Below are 15,395 nucleotides of genomic sequence, written 5' to 3' on the forward strand. Positions count from 1 at the left end.
TTTAAAATAATAGAGCATTGATTTTCCCATTATAAATAATGTATCTGTGCTGGTTAAAGTTAGCAGAAGACATTTGTTCAAAACCGGAAGTGGAGCATATAAATTAGGATGACAGTCAAGTTCAGAATATAGTGATCCTCTTTTTATTTTTTTTATTTTTGTCTCCAGTTGTATAAAGAAATAAAAGACTTAGGGACAGAAGAAGGAAGACAAAAAACAATGGTAATAAACTTACCCCATCAATAAAAAGGTATGATCCCTATTCCCTCTATAATTCAGTCAAAGAAACAGATCTTTTCTTCTCTTCCCAGAAGCAAATAAATGAGGAGAGGGAATATCTTTACTTATACAGGACAATAAAGGCATCAATAATGATAAGATACAAGAAGAAACTTGCACTTGCTAAATTTTGAAAGAGGGATTATGGGGCAAGACAGAATGAGACTTCAGAAGGAAAAAAAAAAGTATTTAAAATGACAGAGGGTCCTTGTGGGATGGTTGTGAGAAAAGGGAAAAAGAGGAGAGAGCACTCACTTGAGACACTGTTATCCAGTCTCTCAAACTTGCATGGATTGAAAATCTGATTATTTGGCATACAGTATAAGTTTAAAAAAAAAAAGAACTTAAGGTCTAAGGATTATTATACCTACTCATTCAATATACAAGGTTTAGATTCATTTACTACAGACCTTGAATGTAATTAATCTTTTTTTTTTTTTTTTCAAAATCACACACACACACACACATACACACATTCAGTTCAGCTTCTGGAAAATAATTGACCTAGGGAGGGAGAGTTTTTTTCCCCATCAATGACAGACACTGGGGGCTTCCCAGATGGGGCTGCTGGTGGTAAAGAACCTGCCTGCCAATGCAGGAGATGATGTAACAGATGCAGGTTTGATCCCTAGGTCAGGAAAATCTCCTGGAGAAGGGCATGGCAACCCACTCCAGTATTCTTGCCTAGAGAATCTTATGGAGGGAGGAACCTGGCAGATTATGGTACATAAGGTTGCAGAGAGTCAGACCTGACTGAAATGACTTAGCATGCACTGATGCGAGGGGTAAGAAAGCATCTATCTCAAGAAACTAATGTAAATAGAGTTTAGGATAAGGTCACTGTCTCCAGAGGGGAATTACAAACATAAATGGTAAAAGAAGAGTCTTTTCATATGCAATAAGAGAATTCATTGAAACTACTGAATGTGGTTAGACTCAGGTTCCCTAATAAACCAGAGCAAACATGTAACATTCTTCAGGTTAGAGTAATTCAACATTTGTGGAATAGAGTTCTTACAGATTTCACGACACTGGGCTAAATACCTGGTATACCAATCAAAACACATGTTTCCCCCCTCTTACCACCTCATTTAAGGCACAACAAGAGTGTGAAATTATTTTTGTACATTAAAAAAATATTTTTTATTGTACATTAAAATGAATTAATTAAATTCATTTAATCAAATTTTATTCACATTGCATTAAATTTTTCTATTGTTATAACATAATTTCCATTGTTCCTGGTAAAGACAAATAGACACTTAAAAAAAATTCATAGTATTGGTGGGGTGGATATGGACCAAAAATTAAAACAGAGGAGAAAGGATATATGAAACATCTGAAGAAAAGAATGGCACAGTTTCAGTAACAGATACTTTATTGATAAATATTCCCTAAATTATTAAATATAATTTCCTTTGTTAAAAATGAATTCATCTTTAATCAGAGAACAGAAAAATTCCTCAATTTTTTAACTTCTTAATAAAACATTTTCTGTGAGTACTAGCCATAAAATAAATACTTTAAATCTATTGATGAATTCACTGTGTCAGTTAACATGCAGTAAAATAATCATTTTTGTAATATTTTGTGGACATTTATCTTATTTGTGGACAATTTATGAGGACCAAAATGGAAAACTGTTCACATAAATGTGAATTAAATGTAAGTACATTAGAAAAAACTATTTGTATCAGCTATTTCTAAAGAATATTTTATTTTATGGCTGTAATAAATTTTATTTTCAGTTACTTAACAAGCATAAATATCCCTTCAAACTTTATGTATCTTCAAGATATCCATTTTTCAAAATGCTTTAAATGCAATATGAACCTGGATAAATATTTATTTATGCATTAGTATTCTCCAAGGTTAAACATTAAATCAAATTAAATCTATTATATCCACATGTAATAACTTTTTTAATGGCTCCATCCACTCACTCTTGTGAATTATCAAGACTTATTGGTCTCCACTGAATTTTTCATATTAAAATTCTGTGGCAAAGTAAAGATGAATGTGGATAATTTCTGATTTCAAAAGTAATTCTAATTGTGCACCATCACATATCTCTAAAACTATCCACTGCTAGATATTATGACAAACATATTGTTTACATTAAAAGTTAAAAAAAAACAGAATGATATTTTGATATAATAACAAAATTTGAGAGTCAGCTTTAATTTTGCATAATTTAAACCAGAATTAGGTTAAGTAGCAGGTCAGGAAGCAACAGTTAGAACTGGACATGGAACAACAGACTGGTTCCAAATAGGAAAAGGAGTTCGTAAAGGCTGTATATTATCACCCTGCTTATTTAACTTATATGCTGAGTACATCATGAGAAACGCTGGACTGGAAGAAACACAAGCTGAAATAAAGATTGCCAGGAAAAATATCAATAACCTCAGATATGCAGATGACAGCACCCTTATGACAGAAAGTGAAGAGGAACTAAAAAGCCTCTTGATGAAAGTGAAAGAGGAGAGTAAAAAAGTTGGCTTAAAGCTCAACATTCAAAAAACGAAGATCATGGCATCGGGCTCCATCACTTCATAGAAATAGAAGGGGAAACAGTAGAAACAGTGTCAGACTTTATTTTTATTTTTATTTTTTTTGGGCTCCAAAATCACTGCAGATGGTGACCGCAGCCATGAAATTAAAAGACGCTTTACTCCTTGGAAGGAAAGTTATGACCAACCTAGATAGCATATTGAAAAGCAGAGACATTACTTTGCCAACAAAGGTCCGTCTAGTCAAGGCTATGGTTTTTCCAGTGGTCATGTATGGATGTGAGAGTTGGACTGTGAAGAAGGCTGAGTGCTGAAGAATTGATGCTTTTGAATTGTGGTGTTGGATAAGACTCTTGAGAGTCCCTTGGACTGCAAGGAAATCCAACCAGTCCATTCTGAAGGAGATCAGCCCTGGGATTTTTTTGGAGGGAATGATGCTAAAGCTGAAACTCCAGTACTTTGGCCACCTCATGCGAAGAGTTGACTTCTTGGAAAAGACTCTGGTGCTGGGAGGGATTGCAGGCAGGAGGAGAAAGGGACGACAGAGGATGAGATGGCTGGATGGCATCACTGACTCGATGGACGTGAGTCTGAGTGAATTCCGGGAGTTGGTGATGGACAGGGAGGCCTGGCGTGCTGCAATTCATGGAGTCGCAAAGAGTCGGACAGCTGAGTGACTGAACTGTACTGAATGTTTGAAAAACTTTTTTCAATGCACGATACTGGATGCTTGGGGCTAGCGCACTGGGACGACCCAGAGGGATGGTATGGAGAGGGAGGAGGGAGGAGGGTTCAGGATGGGTAACACATGTATACCTGTGGTGGATTCATTTTGATATTTGGCAAAACTAATACAATTTTGTAAAGTTTAAAAATAAAATAAAATTTAAAAAAAAATGGAAAAAAAAAAAGAAAAACTTTTTTTTTTTTTTTAATCTGTACACAAAATAACTGAAGTTCAATACTAGGTATTTGTATGTGATCAAGTAGAAATGCTTAAGGTGTGGTCCACAGTGTTTTTGGAGATTCAGGAGAGTCTTTAAGAAAATGATGAGCTTTGAACTAAGACTCAAACGATGTGCAAATATATATGGTAGATAGATAGAAATATGAGTTATTTCACTGATAGGAATACCCATAAGCAGGAACCAGGAAGTATTAATACCATGAAATTCTGCAAGAGAAATTGTAATTATTGATGTGGGAAACATCAGCATATGGTAAATTCTGAGTGACAATCGGGGTTTAAATTATGAAAATTTTTAGTTTACTTCTGTATTTATTTTGTGAATGAACCTTAGCCATTCCAGAATTTAATACTTTTTCAACTCTCATTTTAAAACCATCATAAATACCTGAGAATTCTGTTGACAATGAGTGGATCTGTTGACCATTCTGCATTGCATATAGCTTGAGAGCCATAGATGTAGAAAAGGGAAACTGCAAAATACTGTAATTATTTCTGCTCTATTCTGTATGTACCCTTATTTATGCATATCTTTGAGTGTTTGGGGCTTCCCGGGTGGCTCAGATGGTAAAGCGTCTGTCTACAATGCAAGAGATCCGGGTTCAATCCCTGGGTTGGGAAGATCCCCTGGAGAAGGAAATGGCAATCCACTCCAGTCCTATTGCCTGGAAAATCCCATGGACAGAGGAGCCTGGTAAGCTACAGTACATGTGGTCGCAAAGAGTTGGACACAACTGAGCGACTTCACTTTGAGTGTTTTAGAAAGTTTAATAGTGTACTGATGGCAATTCTAACATTCTACCATACTTTATTATAGAATTAAGCTGATTTTCCAGCTCATCTATAGTTAGCCAAGGAAGTTTTGAAAAAGAATAGGGTGATATGCACACTGTATAAAATATATTTATAGCAATTAAAATAGTCTGAGGCATAGTCAGATGAGAAGCTAGAATAGAGAGAAAATGACAAAATCATGTATATAAGGGAATCAAATCATAAAAATGACTTTCCCAGTTGGCTCAGATAGTAAAAAATCTGCCTGAAATGCAGGAGACCCAAATTTGATCCCTGGGTTGTGAAGATTCTCCTGGAGAAGGAAATGGCAACCCACTCCTATATTTTTACCTGGAGAATTAAATGGACAGAGGAGCCTGGTGGGCTACAGTCCATGAGGTCACAAAGAGTCAGACACAACTGAGGAACTAACACTTTCACTTTCAGTAAACATCGGCATATATTTATGGATTTCTACTGTTTCTTACTAATAAATGTCAATACTAAGCTGATTTTACTGGAACACCTTTGGAGACTATATTGATGCCAATAAAGCAATGCTTCATTAATTATTATTCTTTTCTATAAATTTCCTTGCTATTTTCAGGTATTCTTTCATATAAAATGTAAAATACTTTAGTCAAATTATAATAAAACATTTGTTTTTAATCACTAAAACATAATTTGTTTAAATGTTACATATGACTAATAGATTAATCAGCTTTTATCTAAAATGAATTGCTTTTTAGAATATTTATATTTGTGTCAATAAATTTAAACTTCAGTAAATAATTCTGTATTTTTAACTGTTGCTCAGGCAAAGTCTCTAATTCTCAAATTCTATTTAGAATTTGTATTCTAAATTACTGAAATCATTTTGGTTATTTATTTTAGAAATAAATATTTATATTGCCCTAAGTCTGTTTAGCAAGAATCTAATTTAATTTATATGTATTCTTAAAGTCACTTTTCTACAATTGTGTTTAGTCCATTTGTTAGCATTTTGCATTATTCTGCAGGATAGACACATATTTTTCCATAGCATAGACATCAACACTTTTATTTCCCATGTTTGAAAAAAATGAGCTCAACTGAATTTCTAGCTTCAGTTATTTGATATATCTGTATGCAGAATATCTCTCTGGATTGATTTTCTCAAAAATATTAAAAATATGCATAGGACATTATATGATATATATAGATTTAGTAATGAATTTTGTAACTTCTTCAGGAAGATACATTGCAGATACATTAAAGTATAGATGCATGCATGCTAAGTCGCTTCAGTCGTGTCCAACTCTGTGAGACCCCATGGACAGCAGCCCACCAGGCTCCTCTGTCCATGGAATTCTTTAGGCAAGAGTACTGGAATAGGTTGCCATTTCCTTCTCCAAAAGCATAGATAAGCCTCTCACCTTCAAAGAATTTTGCAATTACATTATTACTCTTTAAAAACATGCACAGCAAGAAATTATATTCTAAGACATTGCATTCACTATCTTTTCTTTCTTACTTGAATATATTTGAAATATATGTCTATGCAGAAAATAATAAAGTAAAAGTTATTTGCAGTAATTTTAATTATACATGTAATTATCAAAGTGATTATCAAAGATAGTGTTTTTTAATTAACAGTATTTTAGCTACTATAGTAGCTTTTATTTTGCTTGCCCCAGCACATTATTTTATTTCATACAATAAAATTATCTGAGAAATGAAAAGTGGAAAACAATTATAATATTTTAACAGAGCTATTATCACTGAGATATTTTTTCCTTAAGAGCAATTGGGTAATTTTGAATATGTCTTATAAGGTCTTGGTATACATAATGATGTGACTCTGAAATAAATATTAATGTTATTAATTGCATTATATAATCAACAAGATAATAATAAAACAAGGAAAACATGAACTTGACAAGATAAAAAGCAATCAATTTTAATATCCTCAAATGAAAACACAATTACTATACAGCCAAAATGTAACCTTCTAAGTGCTTTTCTGTGATCCAAAAAGGCCAGGACAAAAGTTAAAGCAACATAATTTTGGATGCTTAGCATTTCATTCCCATGCTCCTCTGTCCGTGGAATTCTCCAGGCAAGAATACTGGAGTGGGTGGCCATTTCCTTTTCCAGGGGATCTCTCTGGCTCGAGGATCAAACCTGGGTCTCCTTCATGGCAGGAAAATTCTATACCATCTGAGCCACCAGGGAATCAGAGGTTATTTCACTGGTTAGTCAAATGTTTTTATATTGTCATTTGTCATGGGAGTCTTTATTTATTTTCTGATCTGACATTTTCCTATCTGTCAGATCTATACAAGTACTTGTTTCACCATTTCTAAACTTTTTCTATTCCCAGCCTCTTATTTATGGAATTCCATTTCCATTAACAAAAACTGGGTAATAAATTCCTGTTTAGAATAATGGTTTAAAACTTCTCACATACACCACATATGGGACATTTGTGAAGTCGCTCTGACATGTCCGACTCTTTGTGACCCTGTGGACTGTAGCCCATGAGGCTCCTCTATCCATGGAATTTTCTAGGCAACAGTGCTGGAGTGGCTTGCCAAGTGTCCTTAAAAGTAGATCCCAAGTTAAAGTTATAATAAGTATGTGTAAACTAGTACCAGTGCATAAATCTATTTTTGCTTTATATACTATGCCAAAGCCTTTGACTGTGTGGATCACAATAAACTGTGGAAAATTCTGAAAGAGATGGGAATATCAGACCACCTGACCTGCCTCTTGAGACACCTGTATGCAGGTTGAGACACAACAGTTAGAACTGGACATGGAACAACAGACTGGTTCCAAATAGGAAAAGGAGTACATCAAGGCTGTATATTGTCACCCTGCTTATTTAACTTATATGCAGTATGCATCATGAGAAATGCTGGGCTAGAAGAAGCACAAGCTGGAATCACGATTGCTAGGAGAAATATCAATAACCTCAGATATGCAGATAACACCACCCTTATGGCAGAAAGTGAAGAGGAACTAAAAAGCCTCTTGATGAAAGTGAAAGAGGAGAGTGAAAACATTGGCTTAAAACTCAACATTCAGAAAACTAAGATCATGGCCTCTGGTCCCACCACTTCATGGGAAATAGATGGGGAAACAGTGGAACAGTGGCTGACTCTATTTTTGGGGGGCTCCAAAATCACTGCAGATGGTGATTGCAGTCATGAAATCAAAAGGTGCTTACTCCTTTGAAGGAAAGTTGTGACCATCCTAGACAGCATATTCAAAAGCAGAGATATTACTTTGTCAAAAAAGGTCCATCTAGTCAAGGCTATGGTTTTTCCAGTGGTCATTTATGGATGTGAGAGTTGGACTATAAAGAAAGCTGAGTGCCAAAGAATTGATGGTTTTGAACTGTGGAGTTGGAGAAGACTCTTGAGAGTCCCTTGGACTGCAAGGAGATCCAACCAGTCCATCCTAAAGGAGATCAATCCTGAGTGTTCATTGGAAGGACTGATGTTGAAACTGAAACTTCAGTTCTTTGGCACCTGATGCAAAGAGTTGGCTCATTGGAAAAGACCCTGATGCTGGGAAAGATTGAGGGCAGGAGGAGAAGGGGATGACAGAGGATGAGATGGTTGGATGGCATCACCGACTCAATGGACGTGAGTTTGGGTAGACTCCAGGAGTTGGTGATGTATGGGAGGCCTGGCGTGCTGCGATTCATGGGGCAGCTAAGAGTCGGACACCACTTAAGCGACTGAACTTAATGTGACCATAGCATTTTTAAAGTGAGTAACTAAACTCTGACCCTGTGGGCAAGCTCAGAGTTTGAGCTTGCAGGGTAGCAGTTTGAAGAGACTTAAAAGCCTTTTGAGTATCTGGGGACCATGCCAGATTGTCAGTTTGCTATGTCTCAGTTGTAAATTTATGTAAAAAACCATGCAATTCCCCATAACCCGGAACCCAAAGGAGAAATAGCCTGTAATGCCCAAGAATCCTCATGTCATAGACAGAGGATGATTTAGTATAGGTTTAACTCTAGAAAGTATCCTTCAAGTCAATGAATGAAAAATATATGTCTCATTCAGGAATTTCAGATAATAATGTATAAAGATTAGGCACTTATTATTCATATATTTTGAATTAGTCTCCCTTTATCATTTGACTTCTTTACACCCAATATAGGAGTGTTGTATGGACTGTTACAGGGAATTAATAGTCCTTGTTCCTTTAAATTTTCAATGATGGGTTTTATCCATTCCTTAACCTCGGGCTTTGATGTGGAAATAGGTGAGGGTCTTTGAGCTTGATAAGGAACAGCACTTTGTGTTCAACCCAGTTTTTCATCAGCCCACACTGTAGGATTTACATTTTGTGCTATTAAAAATAGTGGGTTCCATATTCGTGAAATCAGAGGCCTGTATCTTCTTCACTATATCCCTCCCCAGAACGGGTGAGGGAGTCTCTGGCATGATTAGAACATTGTGAGAAAATAGTACAGAGTCCCAGTTGCCACTTAAAGGATGACTGAAATAATAGCATTTGACTCATCCAGACAGCACATTACAGTAGTGGATTGGGCGGGAAGTGGACCAGGAGCTTCAGTGAGCATAGAGAAATTTGTCCCCACGCTGATCCAAAAGAAAATCAACTGATTGCCCATACCCCTCCTTCACCCACCCCACCCCACTGCCACAGTTATTAATACTCAGGATTCCTCAGGTATAATTAGGATATGAGCTTGTGTAAGGACCCCTGGGCACCTACCATTTGGATTGTCTTGAAAGTCTGACCCATGGGGCCTGCATCTTGGAGGCACTCTCTTCTCTAGTATGGTCCTTTGCAGACTGGATTTTTTTTTTTTTTTTTTTTTCCTTACTGGCTAGAGAGTAAGCTGAGGTTGGAGTAGATGCTTGAGGGCAATCCTGCTTGAGATGTCCTGCCTTCCCACAGCAATAAGAAGTCCATCCCTTTTCACCTTGGTTCCTCTGGGCATTATTCCTCAGGCTGTTTCAGAGCAGATCTAACAGCCATTATTGGCTGCCTGGTTCTTTTTTCCTCCTATTTTCCTCCTCGTATTCTCCACCATAATATACCATCTGAGTTTGCTGTAACAGTTTTTTAAAGACTGATTTGGCCCAAATGCCTGTTTTTATAACTTATGACAGATATCTGGAGGTGACTGAGTGTGAAATATATCTTTAAAGAACATTTCTCTCCATATTTTTGGGATCAATGTCACTAAACTTGCAGACAGCCTCTCGTAGTCTATCTAGGAGTTTACCAGGGGTTTCCTTCTCTTCCTGTTCTGTCAGTCAACTTAGCATAGCTTAAAATCTTAGCATGTGCTCACTTGAGTCTTTGAAAAATACATCCCGCAAAGTGGCTCTGATTCCACCTTCTTTTAGCTGTGTTATCATCTCAGTCTGGCACCATTATGGGAACTGCTTGGCTCCCAGTAGGAAGGAGGGCTATTTCATGTTCCCTCTTTCCCTTTGTCTCACATTCAAGCAATTTGTCTCCAAAAGTTGTAGCTTCCCCTCAAACTAAAGCTTTTTGAGTCAGGGGTCAGTGACTGTCTCAAGACATACATTACATCTCTCCAAGTAAGCTCATAAAGTAAAGTTAGCTCCATAAAGGCTTCTATGTACTTTTTGGATCCTATAAATAGTCTTGACCGCAATTAGTACTGTTTGAATTTTTATGAAAACTGAAACAACCCTTCCTGGAAGGGTGCCCTGATTCTCAGCCTGTTCAATTGGGAGCCACAGATACAGGGGCAAAGTAAGAGGACAGGAGGGAGCTGAAGTTTTCACACCCAAGTCTGAACCCTTAGGACATAAGTCTGGCATGTCTCACAGAGAGATAAAGAGCAACACATGGCACTTCTACCCATTTCCCTTGTCTTCTACAGAATGGGTCTAGTTTGTAAAATAGTATCACAATTCAGAGACCCTTAAGAGACCCTTCAAAAGGCCAGCATTCCCCGCCTTCCAAAGGATACTGTGGCCATTCAGTATCACAAAGATCAGACTTGTCTTTTTTAAATTTGGGGGATCAAACTTGTCACAGTTTTGAAACACACTTTAAAGGAGTGGTTCTGGAACTTCTGGCTCACATCTGTAAGAGAGAAAAATGTGGCATCAACAGCCATGGCTTCTTTCTATCAGAGGCATCCCTTATTGCTCTAGATGGGAATGTAGACAGACTTTCCACCAAAGCTTTCCTTCCCTGGTCGGACTTAGTCTGCTCCTTACTGACACAGGTGCCTTACTTGTGCCTCCTGGTTCTACCACCAAGGAGGGATGGAGATGCACCAGGAGTACACCTGATGGCATTCCAAATTGATTTCTAGTTCATACCACACGACCTTTGTTTAATTTGCTAGACTAGTTTCCCAGAAAATTTCCCAAGCTAGTACTACTGGGGAAAGCATCAGTCTTCCATGTGCCCATTGACATTCCTGAGTACAGTCCTGACTGCAGTAGAAGTGATGAGTCATTGCCACATCAGTAAAACACTGGAGAGCTTTATCTAACCCGCTAAGAGCTAGTACTCCCAAGGAAGAAGCCCACTGTACTCCCAAACTGGGATTCCTGCCCTATGTTCTTAAACACCTCACCCTCACTATCAACACTTTCATATAGTTTGGAGGCACAGCTATGGCAAGGACTCACCAGTTCCACTTAGTTCTTAAACATGATCCTAGAAAGTCTGTACCAAACTTGGGGTCTAAGTAAAAGTACATAGTTAATGGCATGAATCACAAGTCCCTCGAAAGTCTATGATCTGACAGATTATGTTAGTAGTTCTAATTCTCCACATAATTATTAAATCATCAAAGAGACCAGGAAAAGCTGACCAAGATAGGAAAGTTTGGCCCACACGCTAGCCCATTTCTGATTGCTCCCCTCGCAGGGACCTTGGGTGTCTCTTGGCACTGACAGGTTGGTTTAAAGCCCTGACAAAGCTCCCCTTTTGGAGGCTACCTTCAGTCATTACCACGAGACACTGCAGAACTGCAAAGCAGGGCTCATCACTTGCTTCATGCAGAGTATGTCCTTCATTCACACAGGCACACGGAAGAGTTAGTAAAGTAAAGCAGAAAAATGTGTATACTGAGAAAACAGAGAGGCTATTTCTCTCTGAACACATAGAGTGTTCTTATCTTGTCCTGAATATCCCGGACAAGCCCCCAAGATGATAGCTTATGGTGAAAGATGTTGGATTCGTGATCTCTGAAGAAGATTTAGCTTCAGGACCAGGGACCTGGCTTGATCACTCAAGAGTTTTAGTGTAGCAGAGTTTTACTAAAGTATAAAAAGGGGCAGAGAAAACTTCTGAGATAGACATCAGAAAGGGGACGAAGAGTGCCCCTCCCCTTGCTAGTCTTAGAAAATGAGTTATATGCTTTTTTTAACTGGTTATTACAATAAGTCAAAAGAATGTCTCAAGGTTGTAAAGATCTTACTAGACCCACCCCCACAATGCACATTTTAAGATAAAGTGAACTCACTCAATCGTGTCCAACTCTTTGTGACCCCATGGACCATAGCTTACCATGTTCCTCCATCCATGGAATTTTCCAGGCAAGGGTACTAGAGTGGGTTGCCGTTTCCTTCTCCAGAAGATCTTCCCAACCCAGGGAATTGAACCCAAGTCTCCAGCATTGTAGGCAGACGCTTTACCTTCTGAGCCACCAGGGAAGACGTTTTTAAGATAACAGGATTTTAACTAACAACAGAAAGATTTTACCAGACCCACTCCCATAATATACATTTTAAGGTAACAGGATTAGTCAGGTTTTCAAGAAGGAGAAACTGTCCTCAAGCAGGGTACATTGTTGCTATATAATCCTAATCACAGAGTTGTTTCCTTGTATAATCATCAGCTCTGGGCTTAAAGAAAAAAACGTTTTATGTGCTTTAAGACTAAGGAATGTAGACAAGAAAACATTTACCCTTCCCTCCTTCTTGAGAATTCCAGACCCCTTTTGCGTCTTCAAGAGCCCCAGACCCCTTTCTTCTCCTCGGGGTCCCCAGACTTATCAACCTGCCTAGGGACTGACTTTCTCATAACTTAGGGAGAAGACATAAAAATCCTGCCATGATAATTTAACTCAGATTTCTCACAAAATAAATCACTTTTTTTTGCTGATTAAATAGACCAAATAAAAATTTGGTGGATGGACTACCCATTTCACACAAGTACCTTCTAATATATATATATATCCCCCCCACCCCCCACCTCAGAGACTTTTCTAGATAACTAAAATCTACTATTCACAATTTCATTCCCTTGATCACTAGTCAAATTTTTTTTTTTTTTTTTTTTTTGTATAAAAGACTAGATAGTAAAAATTTTTGGCTCCATGGTCTCTGTAGCAACTAATTGATTTGCTGCTGTGGCAAGAAAGTAGCCGTAGAGAACACATGATCTAACAGATGTGGCTATGTTCTGATAAAACTGTATTTACCAAAACAGGTGGCAAGCTTGATTGGACAACTGGATAAAGACGAAACAACCATATTTTGTTGTATTCATAGGTACTGTCATTGACTACAGTTTGTATCATCAGAATCTATAGTTTCCATTCCAGAGAGCTTTAAAAGTATGCTATTCATCTCTGTGCCAGTAAATTTCTTGATGGTGAAGGGATATTCACTAGGACATACAATAGTTATGGTTAAATAAGTTGGCCATAATAGATCTCCTGTATCATTCCATATACGAATCCATACAAAGTATGCTACCTGGGCTTCCCAGGTGGTGCTAGTGGTAAAGAACCTGACTCCCAAAGCAGGAGGCATAAGAGATGCAGATTCAATCCCTGGGTCAGGAAGATACCCTAGAAGAGGGCATGGCAACCAACTCCAATATTCTTGCCTGAAGAACCCCATGGACAGAGGAGCCTAGTGGGCTCCATAAGGTTGCAAAGAGTCAGACACAACTGAAGTAAAGTGGCATACATGCACACATAAGCACAGTGGAATGATATAAATAAGATAAAATAATACAGAATTATATGTTCATAAGTATTTTTCTTTCTTCTTTAGTATGACTGAGAAATGTTGACATTACAGATTCTAGGATTTCTGTTACTTCAGTTTTCCTTTAGCCCATAATTGATGTTGCAGCCACTCTTCTGAATCCTCTGAAACCACATAAATTCATTTTATACAGGTCAACCTTAACCTGATACCTTCTGAATATTTTATTATTAATGTTTCTCAGATCCCTGTCTATACAAATTAGCATCTTATTGTAATAATTTTAGTGCGTGATGTACCTTCTCAAGGCAGAATTTGCACTATTTTATCATTCATGTCAATTTCCAACTGCATTTCATATTAAGAGCACTTTCAGAATTTATACCATTTCATATTGCATGAATCTTTCTCTCTAAATTATCTTCTTGGATTTTTCCTTTTTTGAGTGCTGAAAATTTTCAGAATCTAAATGTGATTTACTCATCAACCATTAGATCATGGCCTGAAGCACAATTTTCCTTATACTGAATTTAATGTTCTTTAAAACATATAATTTCACTTTGTCTGATTTTACACATCTAAAATATATTTTTTAAATATATTATACATATATATATATGCATGAACTAGGCATTTAAAAATTTAAAACAAGTAAACCACAAATTTATTATTTATTTTGTTTTATATATCTATTTATTGTTTAAAGTAGGTACGATTTTTAAAGCAACATACTGCACTGTACTGATATGCATCTAATTCACAAAAATACTCTTTCAATTTCACAAACACTATTGGTCACATTCCCACATTTAGATTTTTTTTTGGAAATATGAATAAGAGATTAAGTGACTAAGCAAATTTAAATATACACATTTATTTACACAAACATCTATGAGAAAGTTTATTAATGGTAATTCTATTTTACAGACAAATAGAGATTCAGAATGCATAGACACACACTTATATATATTCACTTTTCCCTGACTCCTAAGTTATTGCTTTTATTTATTCCATCTTACCAATGTGTGTGGTGTGCTTGTGTATGTGTGTGTTTCAACACTTCTTATAAGAATCCTTACTTAAAATTCTATTGTAATTATCTTATAAGAGACAGTTTATCCAGAAGAAATTAATGACTATATTCATTTTTTTTCTTGTTTCTAAATAGTAGCAGATGGTGCTTGAACTTTATCCATTATATTTCCTCCATCTGAGCCTCTCTCCTGGGGATAATTGAAAGATTTTAAAATTATTGTGTTTAAAATAGCCAGACATTTATTTTTATCATTAGTTTACTCTTCTATATCAACATATGAAGATGATGTTTCATACTCTAGTATTAAAATACAAAGTTGATTTTTTAAAATGAATTTATTTAAATGTTTTCCCTTTTCTTTTTCAAAATAACAAAACATTAACTCTAAGTGGAGGACTTCTGGAGTTAAATATATATGCAATATTTGATTTTACTGTCAGAATATTTTATCAATTTTTGAACTTTGAAATTATTTGTAATAATGTATTTATAGTTTTAAAATCGAAATAAATGTGCTTTATATAAAATATTTAAGAAATGCAACAAAGGAAGAATATAACAAACTTTTAAATTTTCATGAAAAAATTTTTTTAAATTAAAATAATTATCTTAATGAAAACACAATATAAATAAATGTACATTTTCTTCAATGTATACTAAATTTGCAGATCTAAAATGGTTATTTTGTCATTTAAATAAAATAATCTTTTACTAATTACAGGCCTTCCCCAAGAACTATGCATGAGTCATTTTTTTAATATTGTTTTAGAAATGTTTTTGAAATTATTCTCACAAGACCACAGCTAATTAATTTCTCAAGATAAACAAAACATTTCTTGCAAATTTATCTTGCCATTTTAGTTCTA

This window comes from Bubalus bubalis, chromosome 13 (genome assembly GCF_019923935.1).
Source record: "Bubalus bubalis isolate 160015118507 breed Murrah chromosome 13, NDDB_SH_1, whole genome shotgun sequence".
Classification (NCBI taxonomy): Eukaryota; Metazoa; Chordata; class Mammalia; order Artiodactyla; family Bovidae; genus Bubalus; species Bubalus bubalis.